This window comes from Rhinopithecus bieti, unplaced genomic scaffold, assembly GCF_001698545.2.
Source record: "Rhinopithecus bieti isolate Rb0 unplaced genomic scaffold, ASM169854v2 scaffold_15850, whole genome shotgun sequence".
NCBI classification, from domain to species: Eukaryota; Metazoa; Chordata; class Mammalia; order Primates; family Cercopithecidae; genus Rhinopithecus; species Rhinopithecus bieti.
In genome coordinates, this window is record NW_016809273.1 from 229550 (window position 1) to 244022 (window position 14473).

Consider the following 14473-nt stretch of genomic DNA (forward strand, 5'->3'; position numbering starts at 1 on the left):
CCCCCCCCCCCCATAAAGACCCCTTCTCATAGTTAAAGCTTGTCCATCAAGGGTTAAACCTAACACAGGCAGCTCACATAACAAATCTCTCCCAGTGTTTCCTCTGTGCGGCCCTTGAAAGAGCCCCCTTAGTGGCAGTCCCCTTACCTACTGCTTTCAAGGCTACAACTAACTCTACAGGCACCTCCCCAAAACCGTTCTTACTCCAAGTCCCACTATATCACAACCCAGAAAATCCAATCCTTCCTTTCTGCTACTCTGCCCCAAACTCTTCCTGGTGTAAGCACACCCAGTCGCCCAATAAGACCCAGACAGCCCCGTTGGAGGTTATTTCTGGTGTAATAAAACCCTCTTCAAGGTCCTTAACCATGCATCCATCAACCAATCCCTCTGTGTCCCAGTGTCCCTAATACCTAGCTTAACTCTATATAGCAAAGCAGAAGTGACTGAACTCACCCTACAATTTAACTCTCCTCCTAATAATCTCCAAAAACGGGCCGTCTTCCTTCCCTTAGTCATCGGAATTTCTCTAGCCTCCTCCTTAGTGGGGTCAGGGCTTGGAACTGGGGCACTTGCCCATTCCGTACAATCTCCTCGATCTCTAACCGACCAAATTCAAGAAGCCATATAGGCTTCGGCTGAAAGTCTAGCCTCTTTACAACAGCAAATCACTTCAGTAGCTCAGGTGGCAGCACAGAACAGAAGAGCACTAGATCTTCTCACAGCAGAAAAAGGAGGAACATGTCTTTTTTTCGGAGAAGAATGTTGCTATTACATAAACGAATCAGATCTAGTTGACACTAATATCCAAACCCTAAACTGGATTAAAACAGAACTAAAGAACTACAACACTCCCTTAACCCCAGGTCCACCTATATGGTTATTACCGGTAATGCAACAGATGCTCCCATTCCTCATCCCTATACTAATTCTCTGTCTTATCCTATGTTTTGCCCCCATTTTAATCAAATTTCTCCTAGCCAAAGTTCAAGAGATCACCCATGTCGCCTACAACCAGATGCTCCTACATCCCTACGTCCAGGTGCCAACCATGGAACCTCATGACAATGCCCCCTGACAGAGGAAGCAGCCAGACAGACAACGATGCCCCCAATCATCATAATCAATAAAAGGTTGGACTGTCTGGACGGAGGGAGAGGGAAACAAAGAACAAAGGTGACTAAGATGGCGTACTTCCGGGTTCTTCATCATGAACTTTCCCACGCCTGGGAAAGGCACAGGTCAACTGCGCAGGCGCAGCATGACGTCCAACCGGGGAAACTGAAACCTACCTGACCGCGCCCACCACACGGCCCTCGACCCGCCTGCATCCCGCCTACCGCCCTCCCACTCCCAGGCCCAAGACATAAAAGCCGCTCCCAGCAGGTGCGCGGCGTGAATGTCCTCAGCCCCCTCCTCATATGCGGACCCAGGAACCTCACCCGAGAACGCCAGAGCGACTTCCTCAGCCTCCACTGCCGGAGACTGGTGAACTTCACCCTTTCTTCCTTCACATTGGCTAGCTAATAAAGTTTCTTTTTTACTTTGCCTACTTGCCTTTTCTCTGGCACCTGCTCTGGTGGTTGCATAAAACAAATCAGGTGGTGCCGAAACCCGGGAGGAGACCCCTCCTCAGGGCCCCTCAAGGTCCGAGGAGCCTCCTCCTTCCATGCTGCGGACGGACCAGGACCTAGACATCACTTTCCACACCTCCAAGTCTCCTAGGGGTGAGTACCTCTCGCCTCCCTCTCATACTCCTTGGCCAGAAGTCCTGCGCAGACCCAAGGCTTTTTGGTCACCAGGTGACCCACAGGAGAGTTCCCAAAGGCAGAGACATCTGCCCAAAGGAACTCCATTCCGTTCCATGTGAGACCCGTCCAGGACGGAGACGTCCGCCTGGAGGTAATCTCCATTCCGGCTCCAGGAGCCTTCCCTGGTCTCTACTGGCTCCAAAGGATGCTTTGTAGCCAGATAGAGTCCAGTTTCCGCCTATAGGCGAGAGAGAGGCAATGGGAAATCCCCAATCCAAAATACCTAGAGACACCCCTTTAAGGTGTCTTTAGCGAATCTCAAAACTTTACAATTAGAGCAAGATCTTAAATGAAAGCGACTAATTTTCCTCTCCACGGTGGCATGGCTGCAATACAAGTTAGATAATCAGTCTCAATGGCCACCAGAAGGAACCCTTGACTATAATATTTTACTTGATTTGTCTAATTTCTGCCAAAGGCTAAGAAAGTGGTCAGAAATCAATTATGTCCAAGGCTTTTAGGACTTGCGCTCTCGCCCGGACCTGTGCGCCCAATGTTCAATGGCCCAGGTCTTGTTAGCAAAAACCCGGCCCTCGGCCCCCACCTCAGCAACTGAGGAGGACTCCACCTCCATTTCAGATGGGGCCGATGGCGGGCGACCTCTCTCCTGACCTTCCAACCCCTCCCCTCCCTATGGACCTCCCACCACCCCTCCCGACGCCCCTCCCTCAGCCACTCCCCTTACCCCTCCCTATGCACTTCCCACCGCCCCTCTAGACACTCCTCCCTCAGCAGCCACTCCTCTCACCTCTCCCATTGCAGCCCATACCCGTTCAAAGACTACTATACCAAACCTTACAAATCAGCCTTCCACTAACCAACCTAACCCTGCCTCCCCTACCAATCTACTGGCCCCCTCCGAGAGGTCGCCGGAGCCGAAGGGCTAGAGTCCATGTCCCTTTTTCCTTGGCTGATCTCTCCAAAATTGAACAACAACTTGGCGATATCTCAGCCAACCCCACACAATATTCCAAAAAATTTAGGTACCTTTGTCAGGCATATGATCTAACCTGGCATGACTTACAGGTCATTTTGTCCTCCTCCCTTAACCAAGAGGAAAGAGAGTGCATTCTCGCAGCCGCCAGGCAACATGCAGATCAATGGCATTTAACCAACGCCACTGTCCCGTTAGGAGAGATGGCTGTCCCGTCCATAGAACCAGACTGGGACTACCAACCACAGCAGCCTGGCCGCCATAGGAGGGACATTATGATTCAATGTTTCTTGGCCGGTATGCAGGCAGCCTCTAACAAAGTGGTAAATTTTGATAAATTAAGGGAAATTATCCAACACCCAGATGAGAACCCGGCTTCCTTCCTAAATCGCCTTACAGAGGCACTGGCCCAATTTACCTGGCTAGACCTCACTTCCCCAGCCAGGGCAGCTGTCCTAGCCTCCTATTTTATTTCCTGAAAAAAGCTAAAAAGGTTGAAGATAGGCCTCAGACTCCCATACAGGACCTAGTAAAAATTAGCCTTCAAAGTTTTTAACTCCAGAGAAGAAGCAGCTGAGGCCGCAGAGCTAGACAAGGAGAAAAGAAGGGCTGCGCTTCAGGCGCAAGCTTTAGTGGCTGCCCTCCAACCAGCGTTGCCCACTCTGCCGGCAGGGAAGACACAGGGCAAGTCTCCTAAGGGCTCCTACTATAAATGCAGAGACCCAGGACACTGGGCAAACCAGTGTCCCCAGGCCAAGGTGGCCACTCCGTCTGGCCCATGCTTTAAGTGTGGCACAACTGGGCATTTGGCAAAAAGGTGTCCAAATCCTCACCCAACTACCACGCCGTGCCCAACCTGCCAACAGGAAGGACACTGGAAGTCTGATTGCCCCGCCAGCAGGGCAGGCATTGCGCCTCAACGTGGTGCCTCTCCTCGAGGGTCGGAAGGCTCCTTCCAGCTCCTACACCTGGACGACGACTGACGGTGCCCACACTCGGAGACCCCGGTCACCTTTGCCGAGCCCAGGGTAACGCTACAGGTAGCAGGTAAGCCAATTTCTTTTCTCCTCGTTATGGAGGCTACCTACCCAGCTTTGCCATCCTATAGTGGACCTAGCCAACTCTCCACTATTTCAGTAGTAGAAGTAGACAGTAAGCCATCTAACCCTCGCCAGACCTCAATGTTACACTGTTGCCTAGACTCAATGTTAAACTGTTGCCTGGACTATGCATGTTTTGCCCACTCTTTCCTCATCATGCCCTCATGTCCCACCCCCCTCTTAGGACGAGACATCTTAACCAAACTCTCCATAGAGACACGTCAATCGTGGGTAACCCTACTTCCCCTTGCCCTTACCAGACTACGGGCGACACCTAGAAGCCCTACAGGCCTTAGCCCATTTGAACTAGTTTACGGGCACCCTCTTGCATTACGAGAACTTCCTATTCTTCCCACACCGTTGGCACCCTACTTGCCCTATCTCTCTTAAGACAATTACTTAGAGAACACGCCGAAAGGTCACTTCCCCAACCTACACAAGGAAATCCAGACACCCCCTCAGCCCTTTCTCCAGGTGACCAGGTTCTACTCAAGGATCTACATGCAAAGGGCCTTATTCCTAAGTGGAAGAGCCCATATACAGTAATTCTTACCACTTCTACAGCAGCCAAGCTTTTAGGTCACAGTTCCTGGGTCCATTTTACCCAGTTGAAGAGAGCCCAGCCCCCTCAGGCTAAGTGGCAGTCCACCCAACTGTTGCCCACCCATCTAAAAATAACTAAGATAGAAACAAGCTAGATGAGTCACACCCTCCTCAAATTTTCCTGTTTCCTCACTATTCTTCATCTTAATTGACTTTTCCCTCACAAACCCCATAGATACCCTCCTCCCCAACCCATCCCCCAACCAGTGGGTCTCCCGACTTTTTACTCTCATAGAAGACCTAGCTTGGCAGGGTGCCCTTTGTGATTTCAGCAATGTTGAACTTACTCTCTACACTTTTGCCACCATTATTGTGGTTCACTCTAATCCCCCTAGTTACTCCTACTAATCCTAACTTTGTATCGAAATTTTCTATAACTGAAACCTGGTCTACGGACAACCAGGTACACTCAGTCATGCAGGGCACTGCAGATTGTCCCCCCACCCCCAGGGTTGTCACTCTGCCCTCTCCCTAAACTTTTCCCTAAGTTCCATCACTGGAGGCCTCCCAGCCATATGTTTCTTATATGACCAAACAGAATATAATTGTAAGAACTGCTGGCAAAAACCAACCTTGGGTGTCCATACAATTACTGCAAAATCCATCCTTTGTATGACTTCTTTGCACAATCCCAACATAAAAATATGTTTCAAAGCCCTTCGCCAGGAACATATAGTCTTATTATTAATGATCTGTGGGACCCTCGGTGGGCCCAGAGAGTAAAAGATGGACTAGATGCATCAACTTCTTCCTCATACCCCACCACAACCATCCAGGTAAAGAGAATATACGTTCAGCAAGTACAACTCCCTAAGGGTGTACAGACCCTAAAAAATTTAACCTCAGCCATAAAATCTCATGAACAAAAAAATACAGAAGCTGTTAAGGCCCCCAAGCCCCCCTAACAATGAGGACCCATTCTCATGGCTAACACTTATTCGCCAGGGACTTGACTTAACCCAGGCTGCCGGAGTAAGAAACCTCTCCCAATGCTTCCTTTGCACTGCACTCGGAAAAGCTCCCTTAGTGGCAGTCCCTCTACCAGCTGCTTTCAATATCTCCACCGACTCTACCAGCTCCTCTCAAGCAACATCCTTGCCTCAAGTCCTACTATACCATAATCCACAGAGTCAAACCCTTCCTTTTTGCTACTCTACTCCCAACTCTTCATGGTGTAATCACACCCAAGCTCCCAAGGGAATCCAGACAGCCCCCGTTGGCAGCTACTTCTGGTGTAACCAAACTTTATCTAAAACTCTTAACCCCACCTCCATCACCCAATCCCTTTGCGTTCTGGTGTCTTTAGTGCCTAGCTTAACCCTATATAGTGAAGGGGAATTGTCCGAACTAGCTTCCCAGCTTACCACTCCCAGCAATAAAATCCAAAAGTAGGCCGTTTTTCTTCCCTTAGCCATCAGGGTTTCCCTAGCATCGTCCCTAATAGCCTCAGGACTTAGGACAGGGGCACTCGCCCACTCAATTCAGTGCACACGGGCTCTCTCCACTCAGGTCCAGGAAGCCATAGAGGCTTCAGCTGAAAGCCTGGCCTCTTTACAGCGTCAGATTACCTCAGTGGCCCAGGTAGCAGCACAAAATAGGCAAGCATTAGATCTTCTTACTGCTGAAAAAGGAGGAACATGCCTCTTCCTAGGAGAAAAGTGTTACTATTATATAAACGAATCAGGCCTGGTTGACACCAACGTCCAAACATTAAACAAAATCAAAAAGGAACTTCAACAATTTAACGCCCCCTTAACCCCCAGACCACCAGTATGGCTGCTGCCTGTAGTACAGCAGATACTTCCATTCCTAATTCCCATACTAATCCTCCGCCTTGCCTTATGTTTTGCTCCCATTTTTATAAAATTTCTCCGAGCCAGGGTCCAAGAGATCACCCAAGTCACCTTCAACCAAATGCTTCTGCATCCCTACACCCAACTGCCAACCTCAGACCCTAACCACACCCCTTAACAGCAGGAAGCAGCCAGACAGACCACGGCGCCCTAAATTCTTATAATCAATAAGAGGTTGGACTGTTTGGGTGAGGGAGAAGGGACAAGATGGAGGAAGGTAAACAAGAAGGCACCGCCCCTGTTGCTTCCGGGTTCTTCCTCACCAACTTTCCTGCGCACGGGAAAATGCAGCCTGCGCCCGGGAAGATGCAGATCAACCAAGCATGCGCTAGGCGACGTCAATCCAAAGAGATCAAAACTTACCCGGCCACGCCTATGGAGACACCCCATCACGCCCTTATCCCAGCCACTGCCCTCCCCCTTCCAGTACCAATGCATAAAAGTCAGCTGCTGGCAGGAGCCGGTGTGACTTCTTCGGCCCCGCATTCGTGGACCGGGGAACCTCACCTGAGAGTGCCGGCGCGACTTTCCTGGCCCGCCCACACCTGAGGACCAGAGAACCTCGCCCAAGAGTGTGTGCATATTTGCAATAAAGGGCTGCCGCTTTCTTATGTACTTTGGCCTCATGTTTAATTACTTAGCTCTCCTAAATTAAGCTACATTAAATTAAATTAAGACACATACCACCAGAGAAAATCATTTAACCACAAAAGAAGACAGTAAAAAAGGGGGGAAAAAAAAGAAAGGCGAGAGGAGTTACAACCAGAAAACAAGCAACATAATAGCATGTCCTTACTTATAAATTATAATACTAAATATAAATGGACTCAATCTTCAATTAAAGGATATAAAGCAGCTGCATGAATTAAGAAAAAAGACTCAATATGTTCCCTACAAGAGACCCACTTCACCTATAAAGACACATATAGACTGAGAGTAAAGCAGTGAAAAAAGACATTCCATGCAACTTGAAACCAAACAAGAGCAGGAATAGGTATACTTAAATATGACAGGCTACAAATCAAAGATTATGAAAAGACCAAAAGTCTTCTATATAATGATGAAGGGGTTAATTCAGCAAGAGGATACAAAATTATTATGCACTAATCCAAAACCAGAGTTCCCAAGTATATAATGCAAATATTAATAGATTTAAAGGGAGAGATAGACTGCAACACATTATTAGTAGGGAACTTTAACATGCCACTCTCAGTAATGAACAGATTATCTAGACAGCAAATCAACAAACCTTGGAGTTAAACTATATACTAAACCAAATAGGCCTAACATTTACAGAATATTTAATCCAACTGCTGCAGAATACAAATATCTTTCAACAGCACATGAAACATCCTCCAGAAAAGAGTATATCTTAGGCCACAAAACAAGGTTCAAATAATTCAAATAACTAGAAATCATATCAAATATCTTTTCTGGAAATGGAATAAAACTAGAAATAACAAGAGGAACCTCAGAAACTACAAACACGCATAGAAATTAATCAACATGTTTCTGAACAATCAATAGGTTAATGAAAAAAAATTAAGAGATTAAAACATTTCTTAAAAGGTGAAAATAGAAATAAAACATGCCAAAATTTATGAGATGCAGCAAAGCAGTACAGAGAGGACAGTTTATAGCAATAAATGTCTACATCAAAAACATAGAAAGGCTCCAAATAAACAATCTAATGATGAACTTCAAGGAACTAGAAAAGCAAGAACATACTAAACCACAAGTAAAAGAAAACAATAATAATAAAGGTCAGAGCAGAAATAAATAAAATTGACTCTTAATCACAGTACTGAGAATCAAAAAATGAAGTTAGTTTTTTGAAAAGGTAAACAAAATTGACAAATCTGCAGCTAGACTAAGGAAAAAAGAAGAGAAGACTCAAATAAAATGAGAAATGAAAATGATGTAACAACTGAGACCACAGAAATACAAAGAATCATTAGGGACTATTATGAACAACTATATGCCAACAAATTGGAAAACCTAGAAGAAACTGATACATTTCCAGATGTGTAGAACCTACCAAGATTTAACCATGAAGAAACAGAAACATCAACAAACCAGGAATGAGTAATGAAATTGATGCCCTGGTAAAAAGAATCTCCCATTAAAGAAAATTCCAGGACCTGAAGCCTTTACTGCTGAATCTACCAAACATTTAAAGAAGAACTAATACCAATTCTACTCAATGTCTTAAAAAAATTAGAAAAGAGAATACTTCCAAACTCATTTCATGAGGCCAGCGTTACATAAATACCAAAACAAGACAAAGACATGGTCAAAAAAGAAAACTACAGGCCAATATACTTGATGAACATAGATACAAAAATCTTCAACAACATCCTGGCAAACTGAATTAGACAACACATTAAAAAGGTCATCAACCCTTATCAAGTGGGATTCATTACGGAGATACAAGGTTGTTTCAACATACACCAATTAGTAAGTGTTGAAGATAACCTTAACAAAGTCAGGAACAAAAATCATATGGACATTTTAATGGATGCTGAGAATGTATTTGATAAAATTTGACGTCATTTTATGATAAAAACATTCAACCACCTGAGTATAGATGGAACATACTCAAAATAATAAAAGGTATATATATATATGATAAACCCACAGCTTACATTGTATTAAATAGGGACAAATGGAAAGTCTTAACTCAAAGGTCTGGAATAAGACAACAATGCCCACTTTAATGACTTTTATTGAAAATAATACTGCAAATTCTGGCCAACTAGGTAAGAGAAAGAAGTAAAGGGCATCCCAATTGGTAAAAAAAGAAGTGAAATTCGTCTTGTTCATAGATGACATGATCTTATGCTTTTAGAGGAACCCAAAATCTCCTCCAAAACAACCTGTTCGAATGATAAACAAATTTGGTAAATTTGCAGAATACAAAATCAACATATGAAAAAGAGTGGCATTTATATATGCCAACAGCAAACAATCTGATAAAGGAATCAAGAAAGTAATCCCATTTACAATAGCTACAAATAATTTAAAATACATAAAACTCAATTTAGCTAAATAAGTAAAAGATTTATACTAGAAAAACAATAAAACACAGATGAAGTAAAATGAAGAGGACACACAAAAATAGAAGGGTATATCATGCTTATGAATTGGGATAATATTGTTAGTGAAAATGAAAATTATACCCCAAAAAGTAGATTTAATGTAATCCCTAACAAAATACTAATAATATTCTTCAGAGAAATAGGAAACATAATTTGAAAATGTACATGAAACCACCAAAAAAGATCCCAAATAGCAAAAGCAATACTGAGAAAAAAAGAACAAAGCTTCAGGAATTACACTACCTAACTTCAAATAATACAAAAACACTATAGTAACTGAACCGGCATGGTACTGAAATGAAAACAGACACATAGATCAATGGAACAAATTAGAGAACCCAAATATAAATCCACATATTTATGGTCAACTTGTTTTTAACAAAGGCACCAAGAACTTACAAAAGGGAAAGAACCGCTTCTTCAATAAGTGGTGCTGAGAAAACTGGATAACCATATGCAAAAGAATGAAACTAGATTCCTATCTCTCACCATGTACAGAAATCAAACAAATCAAAGTAGGTTAAAGTCTTAAATAGGAAATCTCAACTTTGAAATGTCCAGAAGAAAATATACAGAAAATGCTTTAGGAAATTGGTCTAAGCGAAGATTTTATTGATAAGGCTTTAAAAGTACAGGCAACAAAAAAATACGTAAATGGGACTATATCAAACTAAAAAGCTCCCTCACGGCAAACAAAACACTTAGCAGAGTGAAGAGACAACTGTTTCATGGGAGAAAATATTTGCAAACCATTTATATAAGAAGCTAATATGCAGAATATATAAGGAGCTCAAATACATCAATAACAAAAAAAGTCCAATTGAAAAATGGGCAAAAGTTCTGACTAGATCTCTCTTAAAACAGGACATACAGCCAGGCGTGGAGGCTCACACTTGTAACCCCATCACTTTGGGAGACTGAGGGGGGTGGATCACCTGAGGTCAGGAGTTTGAGACCAGCCTGGCCAAAATGGTTAAACCCCATCTCTGCTAATAACACAAAAATTAGTTGGGTAGCTGGGTGTGCTGGTACGTGCCTGTAATCCCAGCTACTCGGGAGGCTAAGGCAGGAGAACTGCTTGAACCCAGGAGGCAGAGGTTGCAGCGAGCTGAGATAGCACCACGCCACTGCCCTCCAGCCTGGGCGACAAGAGCAAAACTGTCTCCAAAAAACCATACAAATCAAATGCATACAAATGGCCAAAATGCATATAATAAAATGTTCAACATCGTAATCACATGAAAAATGCAAATTCAAATGACATGAGATATCATCTCATTTCAGTTAAAATGGCCTTTATAAAAAAGACAGGGAATAACAGATGCTGGCAAGGATGTTGAGAAAGGGGTACCCTCATACACTGTTGGGAATGTAACTTAGTACAGCTACTATTAAGTATAGTATGGAAGTTCCTGAAAAAGTAAAACTAGACCTACCATATGATCCAGCAATTTCACTCCAGAGTATGTATACAAAATAAAGGAATTCAATATACAAAAAGTAAAAACAATTGTGCTCCCATGTTTATTGAAGCCATATTCACAATAGCCAAACCATGAAATTAACCTTCATTGGTGAAGTGTCCACCAATGAATAAAGAAAGAAAATGTGGTATATATACACAATGAATTATTCCATTAAGAAAGAATAATATCTTGTCATTTGCAGCAGTGTGGCTGGAATGAGAGGTTATTATATCAAGTTAAATAGGCACAGAAAAACCAATATCACATGTTCTTACTCACGTAGAAGCTTAAAAAAGCAGATCTCATGAAGCTAGAGAGTAGAATGGTTATCAGAGGACAGGAAGGGTAGGGGGAAGAAGGGAGTAAAGAGAAGGTGATTAATGGGTACAGGTACAAATATACAGTTTGACAGAAGAAATAAGACTTAGTGTTTGGTAGATCAGTAGAGTGAAAATAGTTTAAAATAATCTATTGTATATTTCAAAATAGCTAGAAGATAATAATTTTAATGTTTCTTACATAAGGAAAATACAGATATTTAATTTGATGACTATTCCAGTTACACTGATTTAATAGTTACAGATTACACGAATATATTAAATTATATGTACCCCAAAATATGTATATTATGTGTCAATAAAATATAAAAGATCAAATGAAAATATATAATATGTATGAATTAGAAGACTCAATAGTATAAAGATGCCAAAGTTTTACAGTTGTTTTCTAAACTTTCTACAATTTGATTTAAAATATCACAGGAATGTTTATAAAGAAATTGACAATCTATTTCTAAAATGTATACAAAGTTAGGATAGACAGAATTCTAAAGATATCTCCCCAAGTTTTGTTTTCCTGCTTTAGTTCCTGGGACTACAAATATGATGAGATACCATGCCTATGATTGGGTTACACAAAGAAGTGGATCCTGAAGCTGTGTTTAAAGTCACTAATCAGTTGCTTTGGGTCCATCAAAAAAGTGAATATAATCTAATACTATGAGCACTTTTAAAAACACAAAACTTATTTTGGCTAATAGCAGAACAAGCAACTGGAAATTTGAATCAAGAGTGGAATTGACACACTGTTCCTAACTTTAGAAGTTCACGTGGAAAAGACCTGAAAACACCCAATATGAACTAAGAACAATCACCAGATTACGAATGCAAAGATATTAGAACCTCAGTTACAGAACCACAAGTAAATAACTCCTACCAAGTATTAGCCTGAAAGATTTTTCCCCAGAGGCTACAAATGAGAACTCAGCCTGGCTATTTCCTTGATGTCAGCCTTAAGCAGGGAACCAAGACGTGCCATGCTGGAATTCTGACCTATAGAATTCTACTAAATGGGTGTTTTTTTAAACCAATAAATTGATATGCAACCAAGAAAACCTAATACAGAAATGCAATAGTCCAAAAGTATGTATGACATTTTAAAACAAAAAGAATAAAATAGGACTAGACTTGGCCCATCAGAAATGAAGAAAATTATAAAAACTATAGTCATTAAGAGAGTGTGATCATGCTGCTAATGCAACTAAAGATAATCCCCAGGAACTGACCCATTGATATTCTGAATTTGCTTTATCGTTCAGGTAGTATTGTACATCACTGAGGAGAGGAAGATCAATTCAAATAAATTGTATAAGCATTCTTATTTTCCCATACTACAAAAAATAAAATTTGTTTCAAAACTTCTTACTATACAGACAAATCAACTTTAGATAGATAAAATTCTAAAATCTCAAAAGTCAAAACTATAAAACTTTACAAAACTATAGGAGAATATCTTCATGACCTTAGAGAAAGAGATTCTCAAACAAAACTGATAAAATATCATACAAAAAATACGTCAAGCATATTAAGACAATACAGCACTACAGAAGTAGGGACAGGCACAAAACCTTATGTTCCTCAAAAGATCCCTTTAAGAATAAAAAGCCACAATGTTGGAATATATTTACAAAAGTAAACTGAAAACTACAGGTACTCGAAAAAAATAAATAAATAAAATAAATTCAAAGTCAGTTAAAAAAAAAAAGCCCAGCAAGTCAACATTTTAAATAGGTAAATGATTAACAGATGTTATACAGAGGATTAAAAAAATGGCAAAAAGAAGTTCTATACTATAAACAACTATAAGGAAGGATATGCAAATTAAGATGAAAACAATATACTTTCTATTTTTGCCCATTATATTGCCACAAATTAAAAAGTATGACAGTACCAAGCACTGGTTAGATTGTGTGTAAACATAGCTCTTATATGCATACTGCAAATGAGAATGAAAATTGGCACCAATACTTTCAGAAATAATCTGACATAATTTTAGAAAGTTAAAGATACTCATGCTTGTAAGACTCAAGAACTGCATCATTAAAATATGCCAAAGCACCAGCTGAGCCTGGCTCCCAGTAAAACTTATTTTCTACCTCACCTTCCTCTTTTCCTTCAAAAACTTTAAGTTCAAATGCCACCTCTGCCTCTGCTCACCTAGTTCCCTTCTTTGCCCTTACTTTTCCCTTTTTCTTCTTTCCCTTTCTCTATGCACAAATCCTACCTATACATAAAAGACAGTTTAGTCTATAACAAAAACAAGCATCCATCATTCAACAAGCATATATTGAACAGTCACTCTGTGCCAATAATTGAGAGTATTCAACAGTGAACTAGCTAAGCATGTCCTCTACCTTGTGTTTCTTGCTTTCCAAAAAGTGACTAGGTGGTTGGTGTGGAGACAATAAACCAGTAAATCAAATAAATTAAGATTGTCCCAAGAAACGTAAATATGGTGATGTTATCTGTGAAAATAATAACTGTGGAAATAGAAATGTATGTTAACTACAATGGATCCTGAGAAAGTCAGTTTAAAAAGTCAGTTAAAACAAAAAAAGACCAGCAAGTCAACATTGTTAGGCATTTCCTTCCTTAAGATTCCGAACTTCCAGCCGGGTGTGGTGGCTCATGCGTGTAATCCTAGTACTTTGGGAGGCCGAGGCAGGTGGATCACCTAAGGTGAGGAGTTTGAGACCAGCCTGGTCAGCATGGTGAAACCCAGTCTCTACTAAAAATACAAAAATTAACCAGGCGTTGTGGCAGGTGCTTGTAATCCCAGCTACTCGGGAGGCTGAGGTGGGAGAATTGCTTGAACCCAGGAGGCAGAGGCTGCAGTGAGCCGAGATCGTGCCACCATACTCCAGCCTTGGCGACACAGTGAGATTCCATCACAAAAGAAAAAAAAAAAAAAAAAAATCTGAACTTCCAATAATATGCACACATATGTACACAAACAGGCATGTGTCTACACACATCTCCTATTCAAGTCTCTAAGCTTTTGATTAGTCCAAATTTGATTCATCATTCTGTTTGTAGTGAGGTACCTCACTGTGCTACTCATAGGGCATAAATAAATACTACCTGAACAAAAGCATGCAGTAATTAGTCACTAAGTATCTTTCTTTTGTATTGTTAAGGTTGCAGTGCTCCCAGGTGAACTGGGGTTGAAGCTCCTCTGTCTTCTCCATCATATTCCGCCAAAAAAGCTTGGTTGCCCTTTAGTCTTCCCCTGTATTGAATGATTTGGAGGACATGGACATTTTTCTCAAA